Source organism: Culex pipiens, chromosome 2 (assembly GCF_016801865.2).
Source record: "Culex pipiens pallens isolate TS chromosome 2, TS_CPP_V2, whole genome shotgun sequence".
NCBI classification, from domain to species: Eukaryota; Metazoa; Arthropoda; class Insecta; order Diptera; family Culicidae; genus Culex; species Culex pipiens.
In genome coordinates, this window is record NC_068938.1 from 44,920,389 (window position 1) to 44,934,769 (window position 14,381).

Genomic DNA, 14,381 nt, shown 5'->3' on the forward strand with positions numbered 1-14,381 from the left:
ACTCATAGAATCACCATAACTTTCGCGTTAATTTTAAACTCCGCACGTTGAGCGTCCACCCCAAAACAAAGGACCAAACCCAGCTGTTGAGGTGGGGACTAGAATGACGCAACTCGCGTCAAGCGTGGAGTTCAAAAAACGCACGAACCGCACCCCAGCAAAAAATACTCGCCATTTCGAGCATATTCTCCTGGGGTTTGCTGGCCCATTTTTTCGTTCCAAACCTGCTCACTTGCAGAAAAAACACAAAAACTTGCCCCTCACGTATGTAACAATCCTGTCACTTTAGTCTATGCTGCGCTCCAATAGTTGGCATAGTTGGGCAGCTTTTTTTTTGCAGCTCACCCCCTCGGTATGCACCAGGTATGCAGCCAAGTGGCAAGTGGCAACACTTTATTAAGCTCAGTTTGCCATTCAAGCATAAAATGCCGGGCATGGATTTATTAGCTAACTGGTGTGTTTGTTTATATTTTTTTCTAAATTGATACGTTGTCGCCGCGCAAGTTTCGTGCTTAACGAATCAATAAAGTTCCCACGAGTCACACGAGAGCGTTTCAGGCCTAGCTGGGGGGAAAACACGTGGAAAATGTCATGAGAAAATAAGGGGGGACGGAAAATTATGAAGGAGTGAAGACAGGCTCAAGGTCTAAGTTTACGTAATCCTTGTTTTGGGGGTAAGGTCAACTGAAAATGATAAACGTTCAGAAGGACACGTTTTATGAAAATATACAAAAACTTTGGAACAGATTTTCTAACTGATCGAAATTTATTACACACAGTAAAACATTGTAGAATTTTGGAAGGTTGAAAATGTGATTTACTTAAAAAAAAAGTAATTTCACCTAAAATAATGGGTTGAAAATAAAAATGTGAAATTCAACAGAAATTGATGAAAATTTCACCGGTTCCTAACGTAAAATTACACTTCATTTTTCAACTGTGTATCCAAACGGACTATTCCAGAAAGTTGGGAAAATTCAAGTATTTTTGGCAGGTTGGGATTTGACTATATACAAATTATTTTGCAATAGTGTTGATGAAAACATGCATGCTCACTTACTGCTGAGCTATTTATTGTTCTTTTTCAGTTGTATTTTTTTTCCTTTGAGCTTAAAAAAAATTCAAGGTGTCTCACAAAGAATTTGAATCGATGAAAAAGAGTTTTATAAGTGTCACCTAATTAGTCTATAATTTTCAATTGACAATTGATCTCGGAAACTATTTGTTCGATTTTCAATGTTAAAATTTTTTACCTTTTGGGAAATTTTCTGATCTTTCCAATAAAAGAAAATACATTTTTTTAATCAGGCATAACTTTTCAAAGGGGTTCAATTCAATTCAATTGATTAGTAAATAATCAATTCACAATTTCGTTATTCTTATAACCTAGTAGAGTTTTGGTGTACCTTTCAACTATGATTTGTACTATAGTTCATTTTGATGTAATTGGATATTCTAACAATGATTCAAAGGGGTTTTTTTTTCATTTCATAGTTAAATTTTTGAAATTATTTTTATTGAAAAGATTAGAAACATTCACAAAACTTCAATATATTAACAAAAAAAATCGAACCAACAGTTTTCAAGATATTGTCAGTTGAAAATTACAGGCTTATTATGTGACAATTAGAAAAAAAAAACTAATTTTCATCAATTCGATTTTTTTGTGAGTTTGTATCTCAGAAACTAATTGTTCGATTTTCAAAGTCTTCGTGAAAAATTGTAGGAAAATTTTCTCACTTCTTAAAAATAAGTTTAAGGGGGAGGCTCACCATCATAAGGTAAAAAAATACATTTTTTTTAGATTTTCGAAAATTATGAACTAGTTAGAGACCTACTCCAAAACGGTGCCCTTTTTAAAATTTCCGTTAAGTAATTTTTGATTGCAAATTTGATTAAGCCCTAAAACATAATTTTTCCCCACGTTTTCGACATTTTTCAATTATCTATTTTTTTCAAAAACCATATTTCTGGAACCAGATTTTGCACAATTATCTTTTTGAGTCCCATAAACCATATAAAAAATACGAAAATTGAAAAATGCGTATTTTAGGAATCCAACCGATGAACAAAATATTGAAATAAAGAAAATATCATTTTCATCAATAGTTGCATTCCTAAAAACGTTTTTTTTTATTTTCGTAATTTTTAGCGTAACTTTTCTCTGAATAGTCCACAAAATTGTATGGAAAAACTTATGATGCTAAATTGTTTCTTTTGACATAGGAAATGTACTGACAGAGTTTAACCAAACCAAAAAAAAAATAATTTAAAAATCGCAAAATAGTTTGCGAAATTCTTAATAACTACTCTTATATGCTAACAGAAATGAGAAATAAAAACAGCCAAAATCCAGTGAATGTTTAAAGAATCTTAAGTTTTTGAAGGCTCATAAATTTCAATTTGTTTTATTAAATTTATTTTCTTTTATTTCTTTCTAGGTAAGTACACTAAACAAGTGGTCACCAAACTCATGAAATGCATCGCAATTAACGTAAGTAACTCTGTACACTTGCAAATGTTTAAATTGCTGCCATTAGGTCAAACCTACCACCCAAATTTAAAAGCCGTTCATATCGTTCACTCCCCTTTCCAACCCCCAACAACACATCAACCAAACCAACCCAGTACCGAAGCGTTCCCCGACAACGCTTCCCACATCGACCCAACGTCGGACGCCAACTTCTTTCGCTGCCTAACCAGCCGGGCGCTAAAACACACACAACATCTTAAAGTCGACTCGCCGGCCGGCTTTTCTCCCGGTACAAAAACTTCGCCTACTCCTCGCCAGATGGCAAACCAACGCCACACTCTTTTCAAGCGTTCCCAGCTCACTTTGTTCGCTGAAAATGGCTGCATTTTGCGCAGCTGCAGTGTCGACCGTTTTGGTCGACCATTCGCCCTGACAGCTGCACGCTCGCTGACAGCTGTCAGGCATAGAGGTAGAGTTTCCCCTCGCGTCGCCTTTGTCTGCATCATGGGACTGCTATGTATCTATATTGCTGCATGATGTGATATAGTTTTGCGAAAAACATGAGAGTGATTACGCGTTCGAACGGCGGGTCGTGAAATTTTTGGGTGTTGCGTTTGTTTTTTGTGCCGCGTGAAAATCACACGTTTCGTGTCACGTTTGTGAGGGCGAGTGCGTTTCGTGTTTGTGAAGAAGGTTGGTGGATTTAGTTCGGCTGAGGCGCAATTCTCGAAGCTACTCGTCGGCAAAGAGAAAAGAAAAGTGGCGGAAGGCTGCCTTCGACAGCAATGAAGTTTAATAATTGAGTAGTGCGCGAGCTAAATTCAATGTCAGATAGTGTCTGTGTCTTCTTGGTGGTGTGTATAAGTGAACAAGAGTTGTACGGAATACAACGTCGTTTTCGACTGGATTCTGTGAGTCACACAGATCGTCGAGCCTTGATGGAGTTGCGAGATTCTTCGCGAGACTATCCTGAACCGTAGCCATAAACCAGTTCTCCGAGTTATGTTGGGGTCGAGCAATACTCGGCGAAACCCTCCCGACACCTGACTTGTGCATTTTACGTACTGATTTATTTCTGTATCGTTTTGTTTTCCGCAAGGTACACACTTTTTGTTATTACGTACTTAAGTTCTTGTTCTAACCCATCCGTAGATCGCTAACATCTTAGTCACCCCTTCAAAACCCCCGTACTAAATCCTTCCAGGTCGGTGTCCATATGGAACAGATCGTCGGAAGTTGAAGGTCGCTGTGCCTAGTTTTACTCTCCGTCTTACTAACATGACTAACCGTTGTGCAACCACACAATGGTCTCGAAGCAAAAGTCAGAGAGCGAAACATTGTTGAAATTTTTCCGACTAAATCGAACTCCACGCTGCTGCTTCTCTGTGTGTGCGTTTTGAAGGCCACCCCCAACCGTGGAGCCCGATCGATCCACACAGAGCTCAGCTGCTTGTTTTGAGAAGTGATATCTCAAATAAATTCATTTTTTAACCAAAGAAAAAAGATTGTTATGATGTTATGTGGTTGGGCTCAAAGTGTACGATATCATAATGGTGTTGAACAAAACAGAGCACTCCACCGAAAAAAAAGAAGCGATGAACGCGATGACACAAAACAGCAACCCCTTCTCGGGGCAGTTATGTCGATATGCTCGGTTGGGGGGTAAAATATATAGCATCAGACAAGCAAGCAGCCAAGCAAAGGGGTAGTGGACGTGTTGAGCTTTTGGCAATGCCCCGAGCAGGGGGAGATGATGATATAAAGCAAAACAAGCGGGCTTGATGAATTTATGGAGGCAATCTCGTGTGTGCCGGAAATTGGAAGAGGTAGTATATAGGTCGCGCGCGCCTTTGGGTTGGCAAGATTTTGATAAAAGATAGTGGGAAGGTAACAGGGCGTGGGATGTTCAAGCTACTGACAGCAATTTGCTAGTCTAGACACAAGAGATCTGAAGATAGTTGTTCCTGTTGATTGTTGAGAAAATTGCTTACTTTTGAGTTAGGGAAGCGAATTTGACACTTTTTAACTTGTAATGACCAGTTCTATTTAAAATTAGTTTATTCCACAAAATATTTTTTAAATTCATTTTTGGGAAAATAAGACAAAATAAATTTTTTTTTCTTTTTTCTGGTTATTCAGGGTATTGTTCCGGAGCCATCCATAAACCACGTGGGTGTCAAGAATCAACATGATTACACAACTCAAATTTTTTGAAGTTGATGTCAGTAAACGCTTCAGTTTCTTAAAGGTATGATAGATTTGGGCATTCTAAACACGCTTCAATCGACAGAACTGAATTTTATTGAATTTTCTACGAAAGAATAAAGTTGTAAACTTGGCTTGGTTTCTTAGAATGATTCCATAGCATTTGCATCCAAAATTGACAACTTTACTCTTTCGCTGGAAATTAACTAAAATTCAATTCTGTCAATTCTGAGCCTAAATCTATCATGCCTTGACGAAACTGAAGCGTTTATTGACATAAACTTCAAAAATGTCAAATGTCAATAGTTAAAAGTAATTAGAATTTATCCAGCATTTAAAATGTTTTTTATTGCTGTGAGTTTGTTTTTGAGTTCATCATTTTATTGTTGTGTAAATTCTATAAAAGATTTTCAACTCAAAAAAATATATTAAAAGTATATTGCAATTTAGAAGTGGGCAAAAAAGAGCAAGCCGCTCAAAGAGCCGGTTCATCAAAAAGAGCGAACGAACCGTGGCTCACAAAAAAAGGCCGCGATTCTTTTTGAAACTCTGGTATTTTGAAAGAACCGTTCCAAAATGGAATGATTTTTAAGCTTGTGTCTATTTTTCATTAAATGGCAGAATAAATTTTGTTCTAAAGAATTGAATTATCTTATTTCCTCATCAATTTAAACATTGTTTCTGGTAAAAAAAAGAAAAGAAAAATGGATGCATTAAACTCAAAGAGTTGTTTTGCAACATAAATTTAAAAAAAGTATTTCATAATTTCACTCATTTTCAAAACAAAATATTCAAAGACAAATAAAATTGAGAAAAAAAAACAATTAAGGGTGCACACTGCACAGCAACCAAGAAAGTTGTTGTCTTCTTATTATTATGTTTTTCATGGGGCTTATCCATATTCTATTCTATTTTTTCCATAGGGCTCATCCATAAACCACGTGACTTTTTGAGGGGGGTGGATTGGGAGCTGATAAAAAACCACGCTTCATACAAAAAGTTGAAATTTTGTACGGAGAAGATTTGAAGGCCGCGATCGATCCATGACGATCTGAAAATAAATATTGTTGGGCCTTTTCAAATGTTATTGTAGATTCGAAAATTTTGAAAATAATTTTATTCAAAAAATCAGAAAAGATACTTCGAGAGACACTTTCATTTTTTAACATTGAAAAGTGGGCGCATATTTGTAAAGTTATCGTCACTTAAAAAATCAACGCAATTTTGGTGACATTTTTGGAGATGATCAAGCTTGAAAATAAATTTTACAGTAAAAAAACACGTTTTCATATAAAAAATCAGTTTTAGTGATTGTATTTTTACACACTTTTTACAGTACTTTTCGATTGCAAAATTAATTTTGCACTAAAACATATTTTTTTCACGTTTTTCAAGAATCATTACACATTTTTTTTAATCTTGACTTTTTTTAAAAAATTTACAACATTTTTTGTGCAATTATTTTTTTCTGTGAAAAGTCAAATTTAAGAAAATGGGATTTTTTTGGAGTGTAACTATTTTTTATCCTGAGAAGTCCTAAGCGATACCTACAACCAAGGCCTAAGACACCAAATCGATCACAAAATCAGAGAATTGCTCAACAAGGTTTGAAATTAGACAAACTTTGGATTAATAATTGAAAATTACAGATTTTGGGAATTCCGTTTTTTTACTCGCGGAAATTTCGTCCAAAGAAAACCTCTGAATCTAATCAAATCTAATTCAACACATACGCAGCCAGTCCGATGAAAGCATGCTGGAAAGTCTTGTGACTAGATTACGCTCCAAGCACTTTTCTTATCATTATTAATAATTGTAGTACATCCAAGAACATTGGAAAATGTACTACAAAAATTAAAGCGAACAGTCATACCGCGTTGTGTTTACCGCAGAGAGGATTCTGAGAACGGATCACATTTCACAGAATCTACAGGGGAGGAAGGATGCGTGGACATACCGTACCAAAAGCTCTGGTAAATTCCGTCCAAATAAAACTCCCGATTGAAAAAATAATAAAAAAACATAAATTTTCAAAATCCGCAATGTTTTAAGTCAATTCTACCACTCGGTCAACAGTACCTGCACACTTGCGCCAACCAGCCAACCAACCAACACCACTTTACGCCGACAATTGGGCTTTTGACGCCTGCCTGTCCATCTGGCACTGTAGCTTGGAGCTGGCAGTTCGCGGGCGTGTTGTTACCGAATCCACGAGCCTTTTTTTCGCCCACCGTGATATAAACTGGACCGGCCCTCGAAGCATGCCCTCAGATATCCCTACCAGCCACATTCTCTACGGGTTGATTTCGCACCTCATTGAAGAGTGTGTGTATTCTAGAAGGCGACATTACGTCACGGTGAGGCTCACGTGAACGCCGCCGCAACTGAATTATCTTAACAAGACGAACGCTTTTTTGCTGTACGCGGTCGCGAGGAACTCATTAGTCATAAATTCTAGCGAGACTATCTAAGCTGGTTAGCCCGTCGTAGCGGAACTTGGCTGAATAGCGGTTTTCAAGGTCTTTTAACGAAATTAAACGCTGCCGGCTCGTTTTGACGGGCTTGATGTCATCGACTGGCTGTAGATCCAGCTGGATGACTTGCAGCTTAATCCGCGCAGTGTAGACGCAACATACCACTACACCCAGCACTAATTCTGTCCATTCTCCTAGAGGCGTGGACACCTACCACACCAGAGCAGACCAGCGATCGCTGAAAACTTTTGTTTTATGATGTGTGTAATTGAAGATCTTAATTGGACCCGGCTGAGTGCACGTTCGTCTCGACCCAGTTCCAGCCTCTCTACCTCTCGCTATCTTTCTCTTTCGTCGACTACACCTTTTTCGGCTGGTATTACCTGCCTCCGCTGTTGTTCAAGAATCGCTTTCAACGCTTTCCGCTCACGCTCTGTGCAGTTTTCAGTTTCAGTTTGCAAACAAATATTTAAATGGGCAAAACTACGCAAAAAGCCGTATTGATTACACGTGATATCGTGTAGCCGACGACGTCGACGAGGAGGAGGAAGCAACGTGCAATTAATTCGCTTCCCCGCTTGCGCAGGTGCTCCTACCGAACGGCTGGAGATGACTCGCGAGGGAGCTTGCGTGACTTGGGGAAGTACTAAGTACACACGAAACTGTTCCGTCTCACGAAACCCGAGATATAGTGACTCGAAACTCAAGGTCCCCGCCGGGTTTGGGGAGGTTCCCTCGAACCTCTTGGCAGTTTTATGTGTCCCAAGACGGTTTTGGGGGAGGTTTGGAGCGATGGTATCAGCTTTAATTTAGGTTCGTTGCAGGGAGCCTTTTACTTGGGAGGGACATTTGATATAGCGACCTCTTGTTGGGTGGAACTGGAAGTGGCTTTGTTCTGTTGCATGACTTAAGGGGGGTTGAGTTTCATATGTATCACTGAGTGTGAGAATTGAGTTACGAGAAACGTTGAAAGCGAAGTTTTACATGAGAGGACAACTGTGATATCAGATAGTCCTCTCATAGAGATTACAGATCTATTTCTCTATATGATTTGAAGATGCATTCAGAGAAAGTATAAGTGATGTAAACGCGATGTTGACCTTTTGTGTACATCGTTGATGATTGCTATTTGAGATACCGCGGAAAGTTTCCCTTATCCGTTTAAAAAGGTGGATCATCAACAACTCCTATCTTCTGAATCATTTTACCTACCCGGAGCGACCATTGCAATGCGTTGAAGATCGTATCTTTCTAAAGTATTCAAGCTACCTGCTTATCAATACCTTGTACTAAATTGATATTTTAACTTTCTCTTGAAAAGTTCACCTTCAGACCAATATTTGCAAATAACAAATGTCTTCCCGATAGCGTCATGATAGTATAGCATTACCTCAAGCTATCATACCTCACTTCACTGTTTATACCTCTCTGCAGAGCTTCAGAGCTCTTCGTATAGCTAAGCAGCGTCATGATTGTTTCTGCTCATGATTTATGGCAGTTTCGGTGGCGGCCATCGGAAGCCTTCAGCCACCTTGGCCCCGCAAACAAAACCGGTAGAAGCTTCCGAAACGCTTTTTTTTTCTTTTCCCGTGAAAGGTTATCTCCGGCTGTTTCTCCGGGAGGCGCTTGTTTAGGCAACGATCACTTTCCCATACAAATCAAAAGCCGGCAATTATTCTGTTTGTCAGTCCAGCTTTCCCAGTTTGTAGCCTGAATTCAAAGATCGGTAGATTTATGAGCGGGAAACAATCGGTAGCTGCTGCTGCTGGAAATTGTTTTGACATGATGAGTTGCTGCAGCGGCGACACGATTTCTGGCGGCCAAAAGAAGCTCTTTCGAGCGGGGGGGCTCAGCAATTTGTGCAGAAGCAGCTCCCCCATCAGGTATTAGCATACTTTACGTAATGACTTGAGGTTCAGAAGCCGCGTGGTATGCAAAAAAAAAAAGATACACAAAATCTAACCCCGTTGGGAGGTCTGCATGTACTGAGAAGCCATTGCTGCTTCTGCAATAGCTGTGGGTACAATTTGGCCAAACTTGGATGGTAATTAAATGTCATTAGACGCCGTTACCGACGCCGCCGCCGCAAGCAAACTCACGAAGGTTGACATCACTTCCTGGAAGAGGTATCGGTACAAATGATTGCGGTGGGAGGATTGGTCAAGAATGGTTGGGTTTGATGGGAACAAAGTTTGAGGACATTCGGAGTTGTTGAACTCGATACTTTTCTAAAGAACCAAACTTCTTTGAAAAACTCGAAATTCTGTAATAAAGGGTGGCCACTCAAGTCGGAAAATCAGGAAAATCGGGAAAAAGTCGGGAATTCGCCAAAATCCGCGAAAAATTGGAAAAAAGTCGGAAATTTATGATTTTTCGACAAAAATCGGAAAAAGTTGGGGATCCCAAGCAAAAAAGCAAAGCAATCCACTTTAACGACCCCCGGGTCTTTTGTGGGCTCTGTTGCAAGTTTCTGCTCATTTCTAGGCGTCCGAAGGTTATGTGTGGTGAGTCACTCAAAACCTCTTTTACGCTAAAGGACCGACGTTTTACTTCCCCATCCGATAGAAGGCGTGGTCAGGCAAATCTCGTCTCGAAAAATGCCACCGGGTCCGTCTGGGATTGAACCCAGGCCATACTGGGGTTTGGAGGCTACCACGCTAACCACTAAACCACCGGACCCGGAATCCCAAGCAAGCATGTTTAAAAATTATTTTCTAATTCTTGAATAATTTTAACATCTTGTAGCATTTTTAAATTAATTTCACTCAATTCGTTTTTAGAATTATTTTTTAAATTTATGGTTTCTTTCAATGTTTTATAAAATAATGCATGATGATGATGGCATGCATTTGGCACTGATTCTTAACAGAAATTTTATAAATTAATTATAAATATAATTATTTGTTTCAATTAATTTAACATTTTACTTTTAATATAAACAAAGCTTATTAAAACCCAATATGCAAACCGAGCTTAATGTCAATGATTATGGCTTGAATATTCAAAAACGATTCCAAATTGAGTTTGGCAGTAGTTTTCTTTGTGTGAAATATTTTTAAATGTTGAACAAAATTCCTTAAGTCAATTCAAAGATTTTTTTTCCAAATGTTTGATTCCCTTCCACTTTTCTGTTAGTATGGGTAAATTACTAAATATAAAGCTTGACTTATCATATCTTGGATATCTTGGAATGGAAATTAAACGGCCAAACAAAATTTAAGAAATTTTGGTATAATATACAAATATGTTAAACGAATTTGTCAAACATTTCGCATAAAATTAATCTCCTAAAACTAGATTTTTCATTTGAAAAGTCAATTATCAAAATTTACAAAATAAGAAAGAGAACATGGTATAGCATTTTTTTTAAACGAATTTCAAGTTGTTTTGAAATTCTTTAATAACTGAAATACTAAATAATAATGTTCGAAGCGTTCTTTGATAAAAAAAATATCCAAAATTTATTAATAATTTTAATTATTAAGCTATCTTCATCTTATTGCAATCTCCTTTTTCATATCGAGTTAGTGCCAAAAACTTTATGTCTGACAATTTTTAAAAATACACATTGAAGTTGTATTTTCAAGCTTTTGGTTATTTTTTTGACTGATCGTTTATGTTTTCTCTCTGAATAAAAAAAAATGAGTGTTTACATTCTTATGTTAAGTAATTTGTACTAAAATTTTTTAATTATGTGTTTTTTTATTTATTCCTAAATTTTGTTGGATGGTCGATATTGAAATTTTTTTCAAATAATGTTTGGTTTGAAATTATTCTGTAGATACAAAATCCCTGGGCTTTGTCATAATGAGTGTCATAGGTTTGATGCTTGTTTGGCAAAGAGTATGATTTGATTCGATGTGGAATTAAAATCGAAGTGTTCAGTATATTGCTGAAGCTTCCATTTTTACATATGGACACAACTTCATGCTGCGAGAACCCACTTTGGCGGAGTCTCAGGGCTTAATCGATGGCCGGTAAGCTGTCATCGAGACAAGGAGGTTCTCCGATAGTGGAAATATCACATTTGTACAATGAACCGCTACATATGTGATTTTTCCCTATCTTAATGTGGGTGTCAGGTTAGGATGCGGGTTTAAAAAAATAGTGTTTGTAGAATTTAGGATTTTAACTATAAATATCAACTTTTTATACTTTGCCTTTAGTTATTTAGGGACAAAATTAGTAACAGTGAATTTAGTAATTCTATCAGAATCGGTGATTTTCATGCAAGTAGCATAAAAACCATTCTGATTTGTCAAAATTTCCATAGAGTCTCGATCAATCAATAGTGAAATGATATCGGACTAAATTCGTTGATCTGTTGAACTAACGGTTGTCGGATTATGATTGTATCGACCATTGTTGCGAATCGAGGATCTACTGGAATTCTGACGAACAAATGGTCGTCTCTTTTTCAATTCACGACTTGTAAAATATCAACTGTTATTTTTTTTTTGTTTTTTAAAAGAAGCCAGACAGGTTTTAAAAGAAACGTTTTTTTTTGGTTAATAATTAAAATGTCGGGGATTTGAGATAAGAGTAGCTTTCGGATAGGTTGCTTTAAATCTTGTATTCAATTCAAGTTAGGTAGTTATCCGCAAATGAATATTTGGACTTATATGAATAATTGAACATTTTGGACTTATGAATAACACACAACTGTGCATTTTCTCTAGAGTCAGATCCATACAGCGTCAGTGTTTATTTGGTCGAAGTGTACTAATTCATTGGCAGATCTGGTTCTAGTTGTAATGTACGACAAGACTACTGACGGACGTGACAGGACGAGGGCCCAGTTTAGAGGTTTCGACATCAACGATGTGCGGCTGGATAACCCACCCAAAAAAAAAAAAAAAAAATTATTCTGTAGCTACAAAATGGCTAGTATTTGAGGTTCTGGAAAAGTCGGGAATTTGAAAAGGGATTTTGGTGATCACTAGGGTGCCCAGAATATGGGACTTTTTCTCAAAACCTCGCTCCACAAGCTGAATATTGTTCCTTGAGCTATTTTAGGAATCTGGGCCAAATATAAGCAAAATCGGTCAACATTTACCCATTGATACTCGAAGGTGAAGTTTGCATGGGAAAAATCGAAAAAACGTATGGAAAACTGAATTTTCTTACGGTTTGGTCTGCACTGTGCGCTTCTTTCATGAAAATGATCCCAAAAGTGAGATTCTCATTGGAAATTTAATGCTCTACAACTTTGTAGAACATACCAAAGCTGTAAAACTCGATCCTGAAAAGTTAATAGCGATTTGAAAAAGTCATTTTTGTATGAAAAACCTTTTTCACTTGTGTTTTCTGGGCACCCTAGTGATCACCCTGGTAAAATCATTAGACTTGGCTTAGAATTGTGCATAAAACACGTGGCCTTCACATCTGAAATTTTCAAGTCAATCCGACAGTTGATCCATTCTTATACGTACTATATAGAATCTAACTAAAGAATGGAGTATTGAATACTTCTAGATAGTACTAAGAATTGTTAAACAAGTATTAAGTATTAAATTCTTAGAAGATTACAATTTTTGAATCATTTTGAATCTTATTCATGCTAGAGATTCTTACTTGGACTTCTTACAAGTATATAGAGTATTGACTCGTTCTTGATCATACTAGAGATTCTTACAAAACAATGTTGTAATATCTAATACTTGTTGTAGTATCAAGAAGATTACAATTTTTGAATCATTTTGAATCTTATTCATGCTAGAGATTCTTACTTGGACTTCTTACAAGTATATAGAGTATTGACTCGTTCTTGATCATACTAGAGATTCTTACAAAACAATGTTGTAATATCTAATACTTGTTGTAGTATCAAGAAGATTACAATTTTTGAATCATTTTGAATCTTATTCATGCTAGAGATTCTTACTTGGACTTCTTACAAGTATATAGAGTATTGACTCGTTCTTGATCATACTAGAGATTCTTACAAAACAATGTTGTAATATCTAATACTTGTTGTAGTATCAAGTATTAGAGCATTCCCAATCAAACCTGAGATTCTGAGACGTGTACCAAGATTTAAATCATCCTTAATCATACTAAAGATTATTACAAATGCACGAAGTATTTAATAATACTAAAACACACTAGGGACTCTTACCAGAATATATTGTGTTGAATCACTCCTAATCATACTAGATATACACCAAAGTATGGAGTATTGGGATACGAGGAAATATTACATGGGATCAGAGAATTGAGTCATTCTTACACAGCAAAAAATCCGATGGAAAAATCGCATGCAAAAGCATGCACATCACCTTCGTCAAAATAAACACATAATATTACACACTGAATGTACATTTTTTGCAAACACAAAACAAAAGTTGCAACCGATGGGATTCAAACCCAGCACCAACAGTAAGGACTGGCGCCTTAGCCCGTTCGGCCATCAGACCGATGAAGAATGGAAAGGATAAACGCATATATGAGCTTGACATTTCGGTCAAGTAGGTTTCCCATACTGATGGGCTACTTATTTCAGGGTGTAAAATCACATAAAATTGCATAAAATAATGCAATATTTATTTTACACCCAGGCCTTTTACACGCAGCTGGATTACTACTTTTTTAGCTGTGTAGACGTACTAGAGAATTTAACTAAACAATGGAGTATTGAATACTTCTAGATAATACTTGGCATTGTTACAAGAGTATCAAGAATTTAATCAATCCTAATTTTCCATGACATCTTATAAGAGTTTCGAGTTTTTAAGCAGTCTCAATCATACTAGAGATTCTTACAAATGTATCAAGAATTTAATGATACCTCAAACTTACACAAACTCACACTTCATAACCTACTAACATGTAGTCTTAACCTCAAAAATCAATACCATATGACCAACGAGGTTCTAAAAATAGAAATGCTTTTCCGATTCATTTCCCACAAGTGAAACCCACGATACCTCCCATTCTGATGATTACAGTCCTGCTGTTACAAGCAGAACGAGGTTCACCACTTTCTTCGAGGTATTGCACTGATAGTCGTCGTCTTATTGATTTTCAATTAGCCGGCGCTTTAGCCTACTTTCGCAGCTACTTCAAGTTTACCATTCACAACAACAACAACAAAAGCCTACCAATCATGCAACATTTTACCGGCATGCAACTTTTGTACTCAGAGTACCGCACCTTCTCCAGCATCTGCAAGCAGAGTGTTGATCGCTCGATCACGATCGATAAATGGACGGGGCTCATCTACTTAGTCG

At 37.1% G+C, this 14,381-nt stretch overlaps 1 protein-coding gene across 5 annotated transcripts in view; it reads left to right on the forward strand.

Annotated features, from left to right (window-relative positions):
• LOC120423474 (trafficking kinesin-binding protein milt) overlaps window positions 1-14,381 on the forward strand; it is a 150,225-nt gene that overhangs the window by 84,154 nt on the left and 51,690 nt on the right. The window contains exon 1 of one of the 5 annotated variants that reach the window (XM_039587310.2): window positions 2,996-3,572. The exons of the other annotated variants lie outside the window; for them this stretch is intronic. The gene's annotated coding sequence lies outside the window, so the exon portion shown is untranslated. Of the gene's footprint in view, window positions 1-2,995; window positions 3,573-14,381 lie in introns of those variants that run through there. 5 annotated transcript variants of the gene reach the window in all.